The sequence below is a fragment of the Capra hircus genome, chromosome 20 (genome assembly GCF_001704415.2).
Source record: "Capra hircus breed San Clemente chromosome 20, ASM170441v1, whole genome shotgun sequence".
NCBI lineage: Eukaryota > Metazoa > Chordata > Mammalia > Artiodactyla > Bovidae > Capra > Capra hircus.
This window is the reverse complement of record NC_030827.1, coordinates 14,079,446-14,101,390: the sequence shown is the minus strand read 5'-3', so window position 1 is coordinate 14,101,390 and position 21,945 is coordinate 14,079,446. Positions and strand designations below refer to the sequence as shown.

At 37.8% G+C, this 21,945-nt stretch overlaps 1 protein-coding gene across 1 annotated transcript in view; it reads right to left on the bottom strand.

The window, feature by feature from the left end:
• The window catches only part of ADAMTS6 (ADAM metallopeptidase with thrombospondin type 1 motif 6), a 284,847-nt gene that overhangs the window by 228,360 nt on the left and 34,542 nt on the right, over positions 1–21,945 (bottom strand). The gene's annotated exons all lie outside the window — the stretch shown is intronic.

Here is a 21,945-nt window from a genome sequence, read left to right as displayed (position 1 = left end):
TTAAATGATACAATGGAACAGTTAGACCTAACTGATATCTATAGGGCTGCTGCTGCTCCTGCTAAGTCACTTTAGTCGTGCCCGACTCTGTGCGACCCCATAGATGGCAGCCCACCAGGCTCCACAGTCCCTGGGATTCTCCAGACAAGAACACTGGAGTGGGTTGCCATTTCCTTCTCCAAAGAATGAAAGTGTACACAATGGAATGTTATTCAGCTATAAAAGAGCACACATTTGAGTAGGTTCTAATGAGGTGGATGAAACTGGAGCCTATGATACAGAGTGAAGTCAGAAAAAAAAAAAACCACCAATACAATATATTAATGCATACATATGGAATTTAGAAAGATGGTAATGATGACCCTATATGCAAGACAGCAAAAGAGACACAGATGTGAAGAACAGACTTTTGGAGTCTGTGGGAGGTGAGGGTGGGCTGATTTGAGAGAATAGCATTGAAACATGTATATTACCGTATGTGAAATAGGTGACCAGTCCAAGTTTGATGCATGAAGCTCAGAACTCAAAGCCAATGCACTGGGACAACACAGAGGGATGGGATGGGAGGGAGATGGGAGGGGGTTTTAGGACGGGGGGACATACGTACACCCGTGGCTGATTCATGTCAATGTATGGCAAAAACCACCACAATACTGTAAAGTAATTAAACTCCAATTAAAATATTTTTTTAAAGTGCACAATTCTGTCATTTTACCATATACACAAAATGGTTCAGAATATTTTCATCATCATAGCAGAAGAAACTTTGTACCCATGAGCAGTCACTCTGCATTTCTTCTCAGCCCTAAGCAACACCTAATCTATGATTTGTTTTTCTATTTTCTTTTATTCTGGATATTTCAATAAATGGAGCCATATAATATATATGTATGTAGATACATACATATATATATATACACACACACAGAGCCTATTTGACTTCTTTCACATAATATAATGCCTTCAATGTTCATTAATACTGCACTATGAAACATTTCTTCATTCCTTTTTATAACTGAATAATATAACAATGGATAGATATACTACAGTGTAGCTTTCATTGATCTGTTGGGATTTTGGGATATTGTATCCTCTTTTTGACTATTATGAATAATGGTATTAGTAATAGTGGACAAGTTTGGACATTAAATTTTTGATTCTCTTAGATTTATGCCTAGGAATGGAATTACTGAATCATACAGTAATTCTACATTTAACCCTTGAATAACTACCACATTGTTTTTTTTCCAACAAATTCAAACTGTATTCCAAAATAACTCTACCACTGTGCATTTATATCAGCAATACAAGAGGGTTCCAATTTATTTACACTATCATCAAAATGTGTTATTCTGTCATTTTGATTACAATCATCCTAGTGGGATGAAGTCCTTTCTATTTGTAGTTTGATTTGCTTTTCTCTAATGACCAATGATGCTGAACATCTTTTCATGTGTTTGTCGGCCATTTGCATATCTTCTCTGAAGAAATCTCTATTAAATATTTTACCTAATTCTTAATTGAATTCTAGTGTAAAATTTCATTATTTAAAGAACAAAAGATTACAACTAAAGATAACAGTAAGGAAGAAAAATTATAGGATACAATATCAATAGGTTATTATTTCAAAAAACCAAATTTCCTCTAAATAAGCATCAAAGAAGTCACATGAGTTAATGAAATAAAGATAAAATTCTGTTTTAGTTCAGTTCAGTTCAGTCTCTCAGTCATGTCCGACTCTTTGCGACCCCATGAATCGCAGCACGCCAGGCCTCCCTGTCCATCACCAACTCCCGGAGTTCACTCAGACTCACGTCCATCGAATCTGTGATGCCATCCAGCCATCTCATCCTCGGTCGTCCCCTTCTCCTCCTGCCCCCAATCTCTCCCAGCATCAGTCTTTTCCAATGAGTCAACTCTTGGCATGAGGTGGCCAAAGTACTAGAGTCTCAGTCTTAGCATCATTCCTTCCAAAGAAATCCCAGGGTTAATCTCCTTCAGAATGGACTGGTTGGATCTCCTTGCAGTCCAAGGGACTCTCAAGAGTCTTCTCCAACACCACAGTTCAAAAGCATCAATTCTTTGGCACTCAGCCTTCTTCACAGTCCAACTCTCACATCCATACATGACCACAGGAAAAACCATAGCCTTGACTAGACAGACCTTAGTCGGCAAAGTAACGTCTCTGCTTTTGAATATACTATCTAGGTTGGTCATAACTTTTCTTCCAAGGAGTAAGCGTCTTTTAATTTCATGGCTGCAATCACCATCTGCAGTGATTTTGAAAAAAGAAACTCTGACACTGTTTCCACTGTTTCCCCATCTATTTCCCATGAAGTGATGGGACCGGATGCCATGATCTTCGTTTTCTGAATGTTGAGCTTTAAGCCAACTTTCTTGCTCTCCTCTTTCACTTTCATCAAGAGGCTTTTTAGCTCCTCTTCACTTTCTGTCATAAGGGTGGTGTCATCTGCATATCTGAGGTGATTGATATTTCTCCCGGCAATCTTGATTCCAGCTTGTGTTTCTTCCAGTCCAGTGTTTCTCATGATGTACTCTGCATATAAGTTAAATAAGCAGGGTGACAATATACAGCCTTGACGTACTCCTTTTCCTGTTTGGAACCAGTCTGTTGTTCCATGTCCAGTTTTAACTGTTGCTTCCTGATCTGCATACAGAGTTCTCAGGAGGCAGCTCAGGTGGTCTGGTATGCCCATCTCTTTCAGAATTTTCCACAGTTTATTGTGATCCACACAGTTAAAGGCTTTGGCTTAGTCAATAAAGCAGAAAGAGATGTTTTTCTGAAACTCTCTTGCTTTTTCCATGATCCAGCAGATGTTGGCAATTTGATCTCTGGTTCCTCTGCCTTTTCTAAAACCAGCTTGAACATCAGGGAGTTCACAGTTCACGTATTGCTGAAGCCTGGCTTGGAGAATTTTGAGCATTACTTTACTAGAATGTGAGATGAGTGCAATTGTGCCGTAGTTTGAGCATTCTTTGGCATTGCCTTTCTTTGGAATTGGAATGAAAACTGACCTTTTCTAGTCCTGTGGCCACTGCTGAGTTTTCCAAATTTGCTGGCATATTGAGTGCAGCACTTTCACAGCATCATCTTTCAGGATTTGAAACAGCTCAACTGGAATTCCATCACCTCCACTAGCTTTGTTCGTAGTGATGCTTTCGAAGGCCCACTTGACTTCACTTTCCAAGATGTCTGGCTCTAGATTAGTGATCACATCATCATGATTATCTAGGTCGTGAAGATCTATTTTGTACAGTTCTTCCGTGTATTCTTGCCACCTCTTCTTAATATCTTCTGCTTAGGTTCTCCAATTTTCCTAATAGTAATACAGTCAAATTTGGATAAAATCCTACTAAAATGTACTTATTGGTAACTGGTCTTTAATAGTAAAAACAATTATCTTAGTTGCTTTTGAAAGTGAAGTGAAAGTGAAAATGTTGGTCACTCAGTTGTGCCCAACTCTTTGCGACCCCATGGACTGTATCTCTCAAGGCTCCTCTGTCTATGGAATTCTCCAGGCAAGGATACTGGAGTGGGCTGCCATTCCCTTCTCCATGGGCTCTTCTGAATGCAGGAATGAAACCCGAATATCCTGCACTGCAGTCAGACTCTTTACCATCTGAGCCAAAAGGAAAGCTATCATTTGCTTTTAATACCTGTAAATTGGCATTTTAGATTTAAATCTCTGATAACTTGTTTTGACTTTTATATTCTCTTAAACCAAACTCATAAGACTGTTTAAAAAAAAAAAAAGACTGTTTTAACCAAGGTTTAATATCAGACGTAGGATAGTAGCTACCAATTCATTTTCTATAAGATAAAAAAGCATTTTAGAAATTCATTACCAATCTTTCATCCAATGTAACTCACTCTTTCTGGTCTCCTCACCCTAATATCATCTCCAAGCATCCATCCAATCAGTCAGTCCCACCAATCCTCACAAAATTTTTCCACATAAATTTCTCAGGGTCTCTGACTTGTCTCCCTCATTATTACCCTCATTCTCCCACAAATGTGATGATACTGAAAACTCATCAATGTAAAACTGTCTAACTGTTCTTTATCCTCCTTTCTACCTTAAGTGCCCAGTGTCTTTTTTTAGCACTGATTCCCAGTGCTAAATCTGGGATTTAAATTTTAAATCTGATTCCCACTATAAATGGGCCTTGCTCTCAGAGCTCTGTTTCTTAATAATTTCTGAAGCTCCAGCAGAGCCCTTACTAGGACTTAAGACATTTATAATGCCGATTTATAAATAAATCTTTAAAAAGTAATTTAAGAGCCAACATGCAACATTATATGAATTCTCAAAGCATCTTCTTCACATCAGTGTCCATGCTTTATCACTGCAGTCATAAAATCACTTAAGTAAATCAAAGGTTTTAAAAGTCACATTTTTCCCATAATATCTGCTAAAATTGGTTCAGAATCTGTTTGGAAGTAGCTGTGATCTGCACAATAAGCTTGGCTCCATTTTTCCTGATGTTCATCTCTAATATTGTGTGATCCTGTCAGGAGAGAAATGGGATGAACTAGCCAAAAACTCAAAGTAGGCTTATAATGAGGATAAGGAAGAGAAAACTTTCGAATATGGCAGAGGAGTAGAAGGACATGGAGTTCATTTCCCTACACACACATCAAGAAAACATCTACAGATCAAACAATTCTCACAGAGCACCAACAATAGCAGAGGGCCTCAGACACTTAAAAGGACTAAAAAGATCCCCACTTAACTGAGTAGAATGAAAGAAAGAAGGGAAGAAGAGGAGAGGAAGTAGGACAGAACCTGCTCCCCTGGCATAGCACTGAAGGTAAGGAAAGGTTCCTGCATCTGGGGAAGTTTCTTAACCAGCAGGGAGATCAGATGGGACAGAAGGGGAACTTCAGGGGCTCAATAGAAAAGAAAGCTTACTGACAGCACAAATATATATTTAGTATACAAAAAAAAGAAAACAAAGTTTAAATTAAAAGTATATAGATAGCCAAATACAGCTAAATGCAGGTTTAAGTCAAAATGCCAATATGACTCAGAACAATATATGAAAAAAAATTTTTTTCTTTAACTTAAAGGTATACTCCTAGGGTAAAAATGGTAAGTTTTGAAAATAAGAAAATATAACTAGTCAAAATTCTTATCATAATTAAGTTAACACATGAATTTTTATTATAAACTTCTCTTGCTCTATGAAATTATTTATGAAAAAGGAGGGACTTCCTGGGTCCAATGGTTAAGAATCTGCCTCGCAATGCAGGAGAAATGGGTTGACCCCTGGTCTGGGAAGATCCCACTTGCGTGGGGCAACAAAGCTCATACATCACAACTACTGAAGCCCATGTGCCCTAGGGCCCATGCTCCTCAACAAGAGAAGCCACTGTAATGAGAAACCTGTGCATTGCAATGAAGAGCAGCTCCCACTCGGTACAACTAGATAAAGCCCATGCAGCAACAAAGATGAAAAGTCAATAAATAAATAAAATTTAAGGGAAAGAGGAATTATTTATAAAAAGGAATTATAATATAAAAAGTGTACTTCAGAAGTTCAAAAATCATGATTTGAAAGTTATTTTAATTATTGTCTTTATTCCCACTGGTCCCAAAGAGTTGGACATGACTGACTGACTATTTCCTATAGACAGTGTCAACTACAAATGGGCATTTCCCATGGGCACTTGCCATCCACCTCTACAGGGATTACATCATGTGCTGCTGCAGTTGTTGACCTCTACCATTCCCTGAAAGAAGTGCAGGGTAAGAGCAGAAATGAGGCACTCCGTACTTAGGGGTAGGCGAGTATGGGTGGCAAGACAGGTCTTCAGATAGTTATATATTTTCAGGAGCAGTTTTATGAGCCCAACTTTGATACGTCCTCATTCTATGGGGTCGCTAAGAGTCAGACACGACTGAGAGACTTCACTTTCACATTTCATTTTTATGCATTGGAGAAGGAAATGGCAACCCACTCCAGTGTTCTTGCCTAGAGAATCCCAAGGACGGGGGAGCCTGGTGGGCTGCCATCTATGGGGTCACATAGAGTCGGACACGACTGAAGTGACTTAGCAGCAGTAGCAGTAGCATACCTAGAAAAGCACTAAAATCCTTCATGGTGATGACTATTCCTCGTGACTAGCAAAAAATTTCACGAGACTAGCAGAAACTTTTTGGAAAAATATGTGCTTGATTGAATGTATTTCCATTTCACTAAAAGCACACGACTGAGCGACTTTACTTTCTTTTTTCACTTTCATGAATTGGAGAAAGGCAATGGCAACCCACTCCAGCGCTCTTGCCTGGAGAAGCCCAGGGATGGCAGAGCCTGGTGGGCTGCCATCTATGGGTTCACACAGAGTTGGACACGACTGAAGTGACTTAGCAGCAAAAGCACATATATACTGATCTTGCCCCCTGCCTCTTTGGAGCAGGTTCTCAGAGCTACCTGAGGAGATGTCTTCTAGACTGCAGTCCTGATTTAGCCCCAAATAAAACATAACTTGCAACTCTCATGTTATATTTTTTAAAGTTGACAAAAGGTTCACTAAGCACACAGTAAGTGTGACGATTTTTAGTCACTTTCATTAAATAAACATTCAGCATCAAGAATATAATCATTATCATTTACAAACTCTATGGAAAAGTAAAAGTACTTACATGCCAAAGGAAGAAAACCAAAGAGAAACAAAGGGCTTCAAGGAGTATTGCCCAATAAGCACTGAAAAGGCTCAGTAATTTACACGCTGTACCCACATTGGGTGAAAGTCAAAGAGGAGAGTGAAAAAGCTCGCTTAAAACTCAACACTCAAAAAACTAAGATCATGGCATCCGGTCACATCACTTAACAACAAAAAGAAGGGGAAACAATGGAAACAGTGACAGACTTTATTTTCTTGGGCTCCAAAATCACTGCAGACGGTGACTGCAGCCATGAAATTAATAGATGCTTGCTCCTTGGAAGAAAAGCTATGACAAACCTAGACGGTGTATTAAAAAGCAGAGACATTACTTTGCCTACCAAGGTCCGTCTAGTCAAAGCAACAGTTTTTCCAGTAGTCGTGTATAGGTGTTGGACCATAAAGAAAGCTGAGCACTGAAGAATTGATGCTTTTGAACTGTGCTGTTGGGAGAAGTCTCTTGGGAGTCCCTTGGACTGCAAGGAGATCAAACCAGTCCATCCTAAAGGAAATCAGTCCTGAGTGTTCATTGGAAGGACTGATGTTGAAGCTGAAGCTCCAGAATTTTAGCTACCGGATGTGAAGAACTGACTCATTAGAAAAGACCCCAATGCTGGGAAAGACTGAAGGCAGGAGGAAAAGGGGACGACAGAGGATGAGATGGTTGGATGGCATCACCAGCTTGATGGACAAGAGTTTGAGCAAGTCCCGGGACTTGGTGATGGACAGGGAAGCCTGGCGTGCTGCAGTACAAGAGGTCGCAGAGTCAGACACGACTGAATGAATGCATGAACTGAACAGAACTGAACCTTCATTGTAGATAAAGTTACTTGTTTTTTTCTGAAAATTATTAACTTATTTTACATATTTAAACTTTCCTAAGGACCACGTTACACACCAAAGTACTTTACTAGCAATCCTGATGATTTTCTAGAGCTTACCTGGCAGAAATCCAAAGGGATGTTCAGTCTATTCTGAATTGACCTTTGCACAACATTAGTAGGAAATCAAAGCTTTCTTTCTAACTAGAGAAGTATCATAATCAAGTACTTAAGAAAAAAATTGAGGAAGTGAAAAATTGTCATTGGAAGGAACAGAGTCAGTGGGAAATAAAAATAAATTTATTATATACATAATATTACTTATCATCATACTACTGAATGATTAATCAGAATTAACCAACCCTAAGTAACAAGACAAAATTAAACAAATTTTGTCTATTCCATATACTTCATTATCAATATCACTTGAAGTGAAGCGAAAGTTGCTCAGTCGTGTCTCACTGTTTACAACCCCATGGACTATACACTCCATGGAATTCTCCAGGCCAGAATACTGGAGTGGGTAACTGTTCCCTTCTCCATGGGATCTTCCCAACCCAGGGATCAAACCCAGGTCTCCCATATTGCAGGTGGATTCTTTACCAGCGAAGTCACTAGGGAAGCAATTATCATTATGATAGCTAACTTCAGCTATCATTATCAATATTTGTTCTGTATTTCTGAAAGATTTAAATACATTATCTTTGCAAAAAGGAAGTGGAAAATTAAAAATTAACCATCTCTGGGACTTCCTTGGTGGTCCAGTGCTTAAGAATCCACCTTGCAATGCAGGGGACATGGGTTCAATCTCTGGTATGGGAACTAAGATCCCACATGCCTCAGGCCAACTAAACCCCTGTGCCACAATGGAGAGCCAGCATGCAGCAACTACCAAAGAAAACAAACAAAAAAATTAACCATCTCTGAAAGGACTGAGACAAGAGGTTGAAAACTGGGATTGGTATAAAAATCTGTACACAAAATTTAGGTATTTCTACAAGTCTAGAAAATAGCCCCAACCTCTAGTTTTGTTATCTGAAGAAACAAAAATAGAGAAGCTCGGTTTCAAGCATATTTTACTCAGTGGAGGGCAAAGGTAAAGCGTAAGGCTAAAAAAATGAGAATGTTCATGCATGGAACCTTTCCACCCCCTCATCCATCTTGCTTTCAGAACATGTGCAAATGGGCAGGAAACTCTTGGTTATTTTCTGGAAAAAAAGAACAATCTCAGGGAAAAGCGTCCAAAACACTGACACTTTTGCTCCCACACACAAAGAAAGTCAAACAACTTGAAATCACCTTAAGGAAGCCCTCCTCAACAAGCCCTACCCAATGTAAATAAAAGGTTCTCAATTAGCATTTTTTCAAAATAAACAGACAGCTAAGTGTGCTCATGGAAAGGCAAAGCACAAATAAGTGAGAAAAGAGTGGGTGTGCTTGTACTTATAGCAAATATTCTCATAGAAGCTAAACTCTTTACCATCACTTTTACTTGCTGCTGCTGCTGCAGCTGCTAAATCACTTCAGTCGTGTCCGACTCTGTGCGACTCCATAGACGGCAGCCCATCAGGTTCCCCCATCCCTGGGGTTATCCAGGCCAGAACACTGGAGTGGGTTGCCATTTCCTTCTCCAGTGCATGAAAGTGAAAAGTGTAAGTGAACTTGCTCAGTTGTGTCCGACCCTCAACGACCCCATGGACTGCAGCCTTCCAGGCTCCTCCGTCCATGGGATTTTCCAGGCAAGAGTACTGGAGTGGGGTGTTTATTATTTGCATGTGCTGTTTCCTTTGCCTAAAACATATATATGCCCTTGTCATTTCCTCCTCCAGTAGGCATCATCCTTCAGAATTTTTAAATCAAGTCACCTTATTAAAGAGACTTTTCATAGTTTATATATATATCACACGCATTTCTTTGTTTACTTACTTATAATCTATTTCCCTCTAGAATATAAGCTGTGCCCAGATTTTTATTTCAGTCACTGCGATCCCAACAATTTACACACAGTAAGCACTCCATAAATGCTGAATATATGTTAATGTTGTAGAATGTCTTGCTGCTGCTGCTGCTAAGTCACTTCAGTCGTGTCCAACTCTGTGCTACCCCATAGACGGCAGCCCACTGGGCTCCCCCGTCCCTGGGATTCTTCAGGCAAGAACACTAGAGTGGGTTGCCATTTCCTTCTCCAGTGCATGAAAGTGAAAAGTGAAAGTGAAGTCACTCAGTTGTGTCCGACTCTTAGCAACCCCATGGACTGCAGCCTACCAGGCTCCTCTGTCCATGGGATTTTCCAGGCAAGAGTACTGGAGTGGGGTGCCATTAGTGAATGAATAAATGCAGCTTTAAGACATTTCTTAGAAAGATAACAATTTTTTTACACTTCAAGATTATTTTTAAATTGTTTACTTCTTTTTCCACTGCAAGCTCTATAGAGCCCAATAAACATCTCTTCTTAGTTTTTGCTTTCTCAATTACCCTTTGTCATCAGCAAAATGGAAAAGTTTATTTTTTGAAGAAACTTTTGAAAAGTTACTGTATTATTTCAAGTGTTTCTTTTAGGCCCCTAAACTCATTCAGAATCTAAACCCAAAACTTCAGAGAAATGGACTGGTTGGCAGGATCCCCTGAATACATCATTTACCTTCACAAGAACCATAATTCATCTTCTTTCCTCTTAATAGTGTTTTTAAGTTTGTATATTTTGCTAATAGCTCATGACATACATAAACTATGAGGAGGCAGGAACAAAGATATGAGAGATTAGCAAACAAAAAATATCAATTTAAAGCAAGGAAATCGAGGAAACGCTTGAAAATTCTGTAATAGCTAAATACATATTAATTTCCCAGTATCAAGTTATAATTTCTCAATATTAGTTCCCTAATTGGAACCTCATTCACTTTTTACGACAGGAAAAATTACCATAATTGCCATTCAGGGACAACCTGAAAAAAGAAAAGCTGCAGAAAGAGCAGGTTTAAAGGAAAGACTGGGAATCTGCTTTAGTTTGAGACACATGGAGATGTCAACTATGCAACTTGATAAAAAAAATACAGACTTTAGGGGAGGGACCCAGCTGATGACATATATTTAAATATAAATGGTGCTTAAAACTGTATAGACATACCTAACCCCATAGATGGTACTTAAAATCATGAAAAAATAAAAATACTAAAAGTAAATGTAAGCTGAGAAGAGACTGAGAGAAATTGGTAAAAGACGTAAACACTACTTTTTCTTATTCTAGAAAAACTTTTCAGAATTACTTCTATCAACATTTCTTTAACATAGGCCTATTATTAAGGTGCTGAGAATTTATGAAATGAGAAAGATATCATTTATAGGGATGCTGATTTTTGATAACTTTGGGGGGAGTGGATAAGAAAGATAATGTGAATTTAGTAAATATTGTCCCAAAAGAATCCAGTGTAAAATTACCAAAAAAGAGGAAGAACCTATCATAAACTTCAAGTGGAGTTTTCCCCCTTTTTAAGCCCCAAATCTCCTTTTCCTCTTTCTCTTTTATCCTTTTACATCACTCATCAAGAAGTCCTCATCTTCTAACACTAAAACTCAAAGATTTTTGCCTGGCATCCAATTCTTCAGGATAGCAAGAAAAAGGAAAGTGAAATGCTAATTCAAATGGTTCTAAAAAGCCTTTCTAAACTGGAGAGAAAAGAGGCATTGAATTTTTTTCTACCCATTTTTCACTGCTTTGCATATATTAGCACTTAAGTCTCTCTCTCTCTCACACATACACACACACACAATCTATCCTCATACCCTTTCCAGGGACATATTTTGAATTTGCTCATGTCACTTTTCTGCTTAAATTTCTACAGTATCATCCATTATGTAAAGAAAATAGAAGCTAATTCTTTTTCTTCTCAAAACCTGATTGTATCTAACATATAGTTAGCAACAGCTCCAAATTATTACTATGCCTCCCTACAAGGTACCACCTACTTAAAAGGATAATATGAAAACATTATGAAGAATTTTGTCAATACATTCTAAATTTAGATGAAATGTATTTCCTGAAAGACTGAAACTACCAAACCACATTGAATAAGATAATCTTAATAGCCCCACATTTCAGGGACGTCTCTGGTGCTTCAGTGCTTAAGAATCCACCTTCCAATGCAGGGGACAAAGGCTTGATCCTTAGTCAGGGAACTAAGAGCTCCTATGCCTGAAAGAAAAGATCCCACGTGCTGCAACTAAGACCAGATGCAGCCAAGTAAATAAATAAACAAATATATGTGTATTTTTTAAAAGCCCTGTATCTCTGAAAGATTTGAAGTGGTAGCTAAAAATTACCCCACAAAGGAAATTCCAGGTCCAGAGAGCTTCATTTGTGAATTCTATAAAACGAATACAGCAAAACAATATTGATTCTACGTGAGTTTTTCCAGAAAATTGAAAAGGAAACAATGTTCTCTAACTCACATTGTGAGGTCAACATTACCCTCTTAATACCAAAACCAGATAAAGACATTATCAACAAACACTACAGGACAATATCCCTCAAACATGCATGTGCGCATTGCTAAGTCGCTTCAGTTGTGTCCAACTCTTTGCAGCACTATGGACTATAACCCGGCAGGCTCCTCTGTCCATGGGATTCTCTAGGCAAGAATACTAGAGTGGGATGCTGTGCCTGCAACTTCTGCACTGCAGGCAGATTTTTCACCACTGAGCCACTTGGAAAGCCCATCTGTCATACCACATGGGAAGGCCATTTTGCATAGAGATGCAAAGAACTATAAATAAAATTTTGGCAAATATTATCTAATGGTATACGAAAAAAATTACATACATCACGACCAAATTGGGCTTATCTCAGAAACTTAAGTTGATACAATGTTCTAAACCAATCAATGCAATTCACTGTATTAAGCTAAAGAATGAAAAACCATATATATAATCATCTCAATAGATGCAGAAAAGGCATTTAACAAAATCCAACATCCATTCCCGATAAAAACTCTCAGAGAACTAGGTATAGAAGAGAACTTTGCTAGCCTGACTGAAGGGCATTTACAATAACCTACAACTAACATCACAATAATGAAAGATAAAATGCTTTCCCACTAAGATCAGGAAGGAACAAGACAATGATGTCTGCTTTTGCCACTGTGGGGAGACAGCAAACTAGCCAAGATGGCATGTTTAGGCTCTCATGCTCCATGTTTTGTAAATAATGACTATGTAACAGCTGAGATCATTTATAGCACTGAGCATAAACATCGCAAGGTACTCCCTCGGACACAGGCTACTTCTGCTATATGGGCTCCACCTAAAAAGCAGCAGCATTACTGCTGCGTCACAACTGTGTCCATTGGGTAAGCCACGAGAGAAGACAGCCTGTCGACTGATATGGCTGCTATGTCAGCCAGGAGAGAACACTGTTATGGCTGCTGTGTCAACCAGATGAGAATAAATGCAGTTCCTACAGCTCCTCGAATTTTCTTCGAGTCTCTCAGATCACGCCTTGCCTACCATAGGTTCAGCGAACAGTGCACACAATGAAATACAGCAAGACAACTGGCGCTGCAATACAGCCAGCTTTATTCCACACTGTAGGGGAGAGGATAGTCAGTGAAACAGGCAAGAAAAAAAAAAATTTCATGACTAAAAGAGAAAAGTAAAAATATTTCTAATCTCAAAAATCATTATCATCTTTGTAGAAAATATCACTGGAATCTTAAAAAAAAAAAAAAAACCTACTTAAAGTAATAAGGGCTACCCTTGTGGCTCAGCTGGTAAAGAATCTGCCTGCAATGCTGGAGACCTGAGTTCAATCCCTGGGTTGGAAAGATTCCCTGGAGAAGGGAATGGCTACCCACTCCAGTATTCTGGCCTGGAGAATTCCATGGACTGTCTAGTCCATGGGGTTGCAAAGAGTCAGACACGACTGAGCAACTTTCACTTAAAGCAATAACCTTAGCACGGTTATACAAAATCAACTGCATTTTTATATACTGAAAGTGAAAGTGAATATACTGGTGATGAACAATTAATAAGTGGATTTTAAAAAACAGTATCATTTACAATAACATGGAAAAAGGACAAGAGGTATGAAAACACTGAAAACCACAAAACATGCCTGAGAAATTAAAGACCTAAAGAAATGGAGAAATATACCGTGGCTATAAGTAGGAAGAAGTCTCATTATTAAGATACCACAAGGTCCAGCTCAAATCCAAGAGAAGCTGATTGCACAAAGTCATGAACATCAGGAGGCAGAGATAGCTGGGGACCATCTTAGAAGACTGCCTACCAGGGGCACCAATATTAGTAAAGTATCTCCATATTAATTTTTGTTGAATACCCTTGTAATTCCTCTAAAAGTACTCTGGAACCAAACTACCTGTTTTACATTCTGGGTCTTCTAACTAATGTGTGAGCTTGCTAATCATTTAACTTCTCCATGCCTCAGCTTCCTCATCTATAAAATAGAGATAATGATAGAACCTATCTCATGCAGTTATTGAGAAGTTTAAATGATTAAATATAAATCTGTAAAGCACTAAGTATTTGGCACATAATAAAAAAGTGCATAAATAGATCCATACAAACAACATAAAAATTTACTTACTGTTAACGTGTTTATTATAACATATCCTTCTTAGATTTAACTATTTAGTGATACCCATTATAAATAAAACACAGTTTTAGGCAAGATGTATACAAAGACAATTTACTAAATTGCATGCTATTTGATCTTCATGGACTGAAGAAAAAGTATCTTCTTATTTCCATTTCTCAACCAAAGTTTAACAAGCAAACATACATAACGTCTGGGATGACCATAACCCTGTTTACCTGGGACTAGTTTTGTGCCTATTATTTAGCCAAAACTGTCAATGGTACCCTCTTTTACTCTTAAAGTGTCCCAGATTGGACAAAAATTAGGGTCACACAAGTGTGTCATGGAGAAGGCAATGGCAACCCACTCCAGTACTCTTGCTTGGAAAATGCCATGGATGGATTTCCCCTGGTAGGCTGCAGTCCATGGGGTCGCTAAGAGTCAAGACACGACTGAGCGACTCCGCTTTCACTTTTCACTTTCATGCATTGGAGAAGGAAATGGCAACCCACTCCAGTGTTCTTGCCTGGATAATCCCAGGGACGGGGGAGCCTGGTGGGCTGCTGTCTATGGGATCGCACAAAGTCAGACACGACTAAAGTGACTTAGCAAGTGTGTCATAATCCTCAAATGGAATGGAATCTGAATCTAGATAAACACATCTACCTAAGGGACAAACAAGCCATGGATAAAGAAAAAAAGAAAAAGACAAAAAAAAAAAAAAAAAAAGGGAAGAAGAAAGGTAGGCAGCAGGACAGGTAAGAATGGTGGTAAGCCAAGGTGGTAAGAGAATAATAAATGCTTCAAAATATCAAAATAAAAAAATCAATATACCCACAACCTGCAATCAAGATTCCTTTTTTGCCTGTAAACACAGCATATTCTTAAAAGCTTAACAATACTTCATAAAAAATTTAACTGGCATTTCCTTAAGGATTAAAAAATCCATAAATGGATACCAAATAAATATTAAGGTACCATGTTTAATTTCCCTTTCCTCTGTTTTTAATATATAATCAAAAAGCCTATATATAATTCTCCAAGTCTTTAAATTTTTTTTTAATTTATTTAAACCTGTATGCTACAGGCTGTTTTAGCAAGAAACCATTTTTATAGCTATTTTTAATTTCCCACCTGAAAACATTAGTTGACTTTGGAAATTCTAATCCCTTTAAAACCCAGCAGCATCAAAGCAAATAGTCATGATCCCTTAAGAGGATAAATATGCTGATTTTAATTAAAGACTAAATTATGTCACTTGGTGTATAATTTTTGCATCTGTACTTTGAGTAGTATTTATATATCATGTGCATTTCATTAATGAAAAACTGAAAAGAAAGTATATATTTTGAAGAAAAGCCTATCAACAGAGACACTTTTAAAAGAGCCGTACCTTGAATTTTCCAAGAATTTAAGATAACAGGAAAAAAGTCCTGGTATATGCTACTATAGGATGAACCTTGAAAACACCATACAAAATAAAAGAGTTATTCAGTCGCTCAGTTGTGTCCAACTCTTTGCAATCCCATGAACTGTAGCCTGCCAGGTTCTTCAGTCCATGGAATTTTCCAGGCAAGAATACTGAAGTGGGTTGCCACTTCCTACTCCAGGGGATATTCCCAACCCAAGGATCAAACCTGAGTCTCCTGCCTTGGCAGGTGGATTCCAGTAATTGTGGTTACTTATTTTAAAAAGCAAAAATACTGAATGGTATGACTAGGCTTATTACACTAGTTTAAAAATAGGCCAAGTACTAGCACTGCATTCTCCTCATGCTAACAATAGTAATTTAAAATAGTGAATATTAAACATGTGGGCTCCATATCTAACCCACAGAATCTCCACCCCAAATGTTAATGTCTGTGTATCAAATGTCCACTCTGTGTGTACTATGAAAGTTTTATTTATGCCAGTCACAAAAGACTATACACTGTCAGTTCAGTTCAGTCAGTCACTCAGTCATGTCCAACTCTTTGTGACTCCATGGACTGCAGCACATCTAGCCTCCCTGTCCATCACCAACTCCCGGAGCTTGCTCAAACTCATGTCCGTTGAATTGGTGATGCCATCCAACCATCTCATCCTCTGTTGTCCCTTTCTTTTCCTGCCTTCAATCTTTCCCAGCATCAGAGTATTTTCCAATGAGTTAGTTTTTCACATCAGATGCCCAAAGTATTGGAGTTTCAGCTTCAGGATCAGTCCTTCCAATGAGTATTCAGGACTGATCTCCTTTAGGATAGACTGCTTGGATCTCCTTGCAGTCCAAGGGACTCTCAAGAGTCTTCTCCAACACCACAGTTCAAAAGTGTCAATTCTTTGGAGCCCAGCTTTCTTTATAGTCCAACTCTCACATTCATATATGACTACTGGAAAAACCATAGCTTTGACTAGATGGACCTTTGTTGGCAAAGTAATGTCTCTGCTTTTTAATATGCTGTCTAGGTTGGTCATAACTTTTCTTCCAAGAAGCAAGCATCTTTTAATTTCATGGCTGCAGTCACCATCTATACTATACACTGTAAGATTCCCTTTATATGAAAAGTTTATAATAAGCAAAGCTAAAGTAAATTACCACTTGCCTCAGGCTGGAGCTGGGGTGGGGAGAATGAAGGGAATGGGAAAAATGTTCTAAAATTATGTGATGGTTGTAAAACCCTGTGAGTATACTAAGACTACCGAATCATATACTTTAAATGGGTAAACTGTATGGTCTATGAGATACTATTTCAATAAAGCCATTACCAAAAGGGAACAACTTAGATTGTAATACCTATGCAAAATATATACTGTTATATAATATCATAAAGATTCAAAATATGATTCTGATGCATGTTTAGGGGAGAAAACTATGAAATATATGCGTTAGTCATGTTAATTTGCTCAAAACAATGATGCAAGTACACTTATGTCACTAAATTTTCTACTTATTTTCAGACTATACATAGATTTCTTGAATGTCTTTGACTTAAGATAAATTTAAAAATTGACTTGACTTTAAATTTATGGTGGATATTTCCTGATTCATGTAGAAATATAAATAATTTTTTGAAAACATGTCAAATGGTAGAGTTTTACTCCTAAATAGCATTAATTCACAATTTTTTGATACCAATAAATAAGGATTATCTAAAATTTTTGTAGCAAGTGCAACTTTTTAAGTGTACACACAGTTCTATGTTATCTTCTTAAATTCTGTTTCTAGAGTATCAGGAACAAACTATTAATCACTTCTTGAACTAATATATCATGTCATACTCCATTATTTTGAAAGAGTTAATAAATGTCAGGTTGATTTAGATGAGCACTAATAACTGTCAGATAAAATGTACGTTACTACTATTTTATTTTAACTAAAAACAGATCACAAAAATGGAAGATAAGTTTCAATAATGCACCATTATTCAAAAAAGCACCACATGGTCATATTTTGACAAATTTATACATGATAGCATTATCTCTGGTATTCAAAACTAAAATGTCAGGTAGTTGATATACCATAGAGAACTAATCAATGCCAGGGTATCAGTTTAGAAAGTGACATGAAACTGCTCTTTGATGGGGTATAATTTTAAGATTGAATAAAGCAAGGAGAGTAATATCAGCAATGTGGTGAAGTAGGAAATATTAACCTTCATCACCCAACAGAAAACAATTAGACAGCAATCCACAAATAAAAATGGTCCTGAAAGGGCTTGAATCTAATTAAGTCTAATTAAGAAACAACAGTACCATAATAGGGCAAAAACTAAAGGGTAACTGCATAGAAAGGGGAGAAGGCAATGGCACCCCACTCCAGTACTCTTGCCTGGAAAATTCCATGGGCAGAGGAGCCTGGTAGGCTGCAGTCCATGGGGTTGCTAAGAGTCGGACACAACTGAGTGACTTCACTTTCACTTTTCACTTTCATGCACTGGAGAAGGAAATGGCAACCCACTCCAGTGATCTTCCCTGGAGAATCCCAGGGACAGGGGAGCCTGGTGGGCTGCCATTTAAGGGGTTGCACAGAGTCGGACATGACTTAAGCGACTTAGCAGCAGCAGCAGCAGCAGCATAGAAGGATCACTGGGGAGATCAGCTTACTGAAGATGTCTAAAGGCAACTAGGAACAAAGAGGAAAGGTGGAAACTATCAGCCACAAGACTGAAGAGCCCTCACAACAGCTGCTCCCGAGCAGACTGGCAGGTTTTATCACCCAAGTAATTTAGTTATTGTTATCACAGATCTTAGGGAAGGAGATGTCACTGCGCTTACCCCAAGAAAGAGCCACTATTATGCTGGCCTGGGAAAAGAACTTCCAGCACTCCCCGACCCTGAGCACATCCTGGGCACTACAGTGTCATAGTTGCTCCACTTGTTCCACATGCCAGACCTGGATCTAGGGCCACTTTGTGGCACCCATGCACCAGACTCCAGCTCTGCCACTGGTCCACACATGACCACATCTCAAGACTTGGAGGCACTGTCACTTCCAGCTAGCCGGCACCTGGACCCAAATGCCATCACTGCTCTCTAAGTGCCATGCTTCAAACTCCATCTACATGGCTAATTCACACACATCTACAACTCACACATCACTGCTGTTGTGGTATAGCCAGCACACCAACCCCAGAGCCGCTGTCACTCTGCAGGCTCTAGCATTCCAGTCCCCAGCTCCGTGACTGCTCCACAGGTGCCCACACATTAGACACCAGCACTGGTGTAGGCTCTTCTAAGCCAGACGCAACACCAAGAGGAATCCCTTGCACAATGATATCTCCTGTGAGAGAAAAAGAGATTAGCTGGTCTCCAGCAGCCTTTGCTGCTACTGCAGGGGTCCTGACCATTGGGGATTCCTGCAATCTTCACCAATGCTAACCACAACTGATGAAGCTGCATGAAGACTACACTGCTGGGCCTTCTCCAGAGCTAGAAATGATTTAGCTTTAAGGATACATATAGACTGAAAGTGAAGGGAAGAAAAAACATATAAAAGATATTTCATGTAAAGAGAAAAGAGAAACTCATATCAGACAAAACAGACTTTTTAAGTCAAAAGCTGAAAAAGAGACAAAGAAGGTCATGATATAATGATAAAGGGATCAATTCATCAAGAGTATTTAACTGGAAATATATACGTACTCCAAAATCAGAGCACCTTAACATATTAAGCAAATATTGGAAGATCAGACGGCAGAAATAGGCAGCAATGCAATACTAGTAGGAATTTTAATATCTCACGTTCAACAATGGATATATATATATATATCCACAAATATAGATATCAGCTCATAATGTATATGTATGTCAAACCATCACATTGTATACTTTAGATATACGTAATTTTGCTTGTCAATTATACCTCAGTTGTTCTTGTTCATTTTGGACATGCTGCACGGCTTGTGGAATCTTAGTTCCTTCACCAGGGATTGAACCAAGGCCCTCCCAGTGAAAAGACCAAAACCTAACCACTGGTGCATGCATGCTAAATTGCTTCAGTCATGTTTGACAATTTGTGACCTATACATGGGATTCTCTAGGCAAGAATACTGGAGTGGGTTGCCATGCCCTCCTCCAGGGGATCTTTCCAACCCATGGATCAAACCCACATCTCCTGCATCTGCTACATTGCCAGGCAGGTTCTTTACCACTAGTATTATCTGGGAAGCCCTGCTAATCACGGGACTACCAAGGAATTCTCAGCTTCAGTTTTTTAAAAAAAACGTTAGCTAAAGCTAGTTGAGGTGTAACAAATTTCACTATATATTTATATACACATATGCTTACACACAAAAAAATGTATATGAACATTTAAAAATATGTTATATTAATCATTTTTAATATGCTCTTTAGTGTTAATTAATTCAATACTGCTGATACCAGATAAAACAACAAAATTTCATTTTTTAATTTTCTTTCTGTCTGCTTATGGTAGTCTGAGAGCTTTGTACAGTGCCTTGCTTTAAATTTACATCAATAAAATATCATTTGATAAGAGGAGATAATATTTTTAGTTTTTATACTTTTTTCCAAAAGTAACTATTATACCTATATAACTAGGTTCCAAATGTTTTTCTGATTAAAACATTTAAATCCCTAAAACAAAATTGAATTCTCGATGAACACATTATACATTCTCCCTAGTGAGCTGACATTTCGAGCAAGCATAAATCACGATCTTACCTCCAAATGGTGGAATCACAATCCTGAACATGTCAACAAATGAGTTACATGAAGCAATTTCCAAACTTAATATAAAATCATCTATGGAAGTGTCATAATTATTTTTAATAAAAGTGGTACTATGATATAAGCATATATTCAATTTTGCAAATCAAAAATATACAAGGAAGAGTCAAGAACTGGTAAAACTTCCAACCAATAAAAAACCTAAATAATATTCAGAAACTCATTTATATAAGCCACTCTGTGGCCCTAATAAAGATAATTACAGATTTTTAATTAAGGTGAAAGTTATTTTGAGACTTTAGTAACAAATCAAAAAGGTATTCTATGCAGTCCTAAAGGGCATTTTTCTAACCTCCATTATGAAATCAATCTAAAATGATATGAAATATGAATTCTTTATAGTATTGACCTTTAAGTCCTGAGATCATTTCTAGTGCTTTCTGAACATTAGGAGGAAAATTTCAAAAGAAAATTTTGTGATCAAATCTCAGACATCAAACACGCGCTCAAAGTAGCTTATAGAAGCAAAAAGAGTTCTGCAGAGGATCGCAAAAATATCTGGGCCAATTCAGAGTAACAAATCAGATAGTTGCATGCTGTAGCCAGTGTAAAGATAGGGTGGCTAACTGCCCAGATGTATTTCCCTACTTGAACACTTATAATCTTGCACTCTTAGTGTAACTCCTGTCATTTGATGGAAAAGTTAAAAATCCAAGAATTCCTTGGCAGTCCAGTGGTTAGGACTTTGTCCTTTCACTGTGGAGGGGCCAAGGTTCAACCCTCTGGTAGGAGAACTAAGATCCTGCAAGCCATGCAGCATGGCACAGTCAAGTAAATAAATAAATAGATTTTTTTAAATGCGGAAAATCCAGCACAGATACAATAACAAAAATATGAATCATCAGGAGCTTTCTGGGGAGAGGTAGCATTTTATAAATATAAGTACTATGAGTACAGATACCAATGCAAGTATCTGTGATCATTCTGCTAAATATATATAATAGATATATTCCTCTAGTAATTTCATAGGAACCAATCATATCATATAAACCTTTATATAAAAGTTTCTATATTTGCACATTTCCTAGTATATTTTTAACTCCTCAAATTATATTTGGGAATCATACCAGACCATAAGACTCTGAAGAATTGAAGAATTTATCAGACTGATGAGTCAACATATATGAACAAAGAACTTTAAAATGTTGGTTTTATTCAGCAAGCATATCATAAAAAATTTTTTTTGGTCTACAATGTGAAGTAGATGAAGTCAATTGTAAGCATTAAAAAAGGTAAAATCAGAAACTTGACAACTCTATTAACAGGAATATTTTTCAAAAAGCTAAAGTCACATTATCATACTGGGCCTCACAGTTCTGATCCTACATACTTCTTACTCCTCACCTAGAGAGTCTAATGTGGAGTCTGTGGGCATACCACAGATGATGTTTATGTTAAATATGGCCTTGTAAATTAAAAAAAAAGTAATCTACTTGCCAAGATAGAATAATGCTTCCATTTTGCTTATTTGTCTATTTATTATAACTTATTTTGTTTTCACTTTTAAATACTGATAAGAGATCAAAGAAAAGCATCTTTAGTTGATTTAAGTATGGTTTTAACCAACCATAATCAAAGTATTACAAAACTAAGACAGACAGCCAAGTATAAACAAAGAT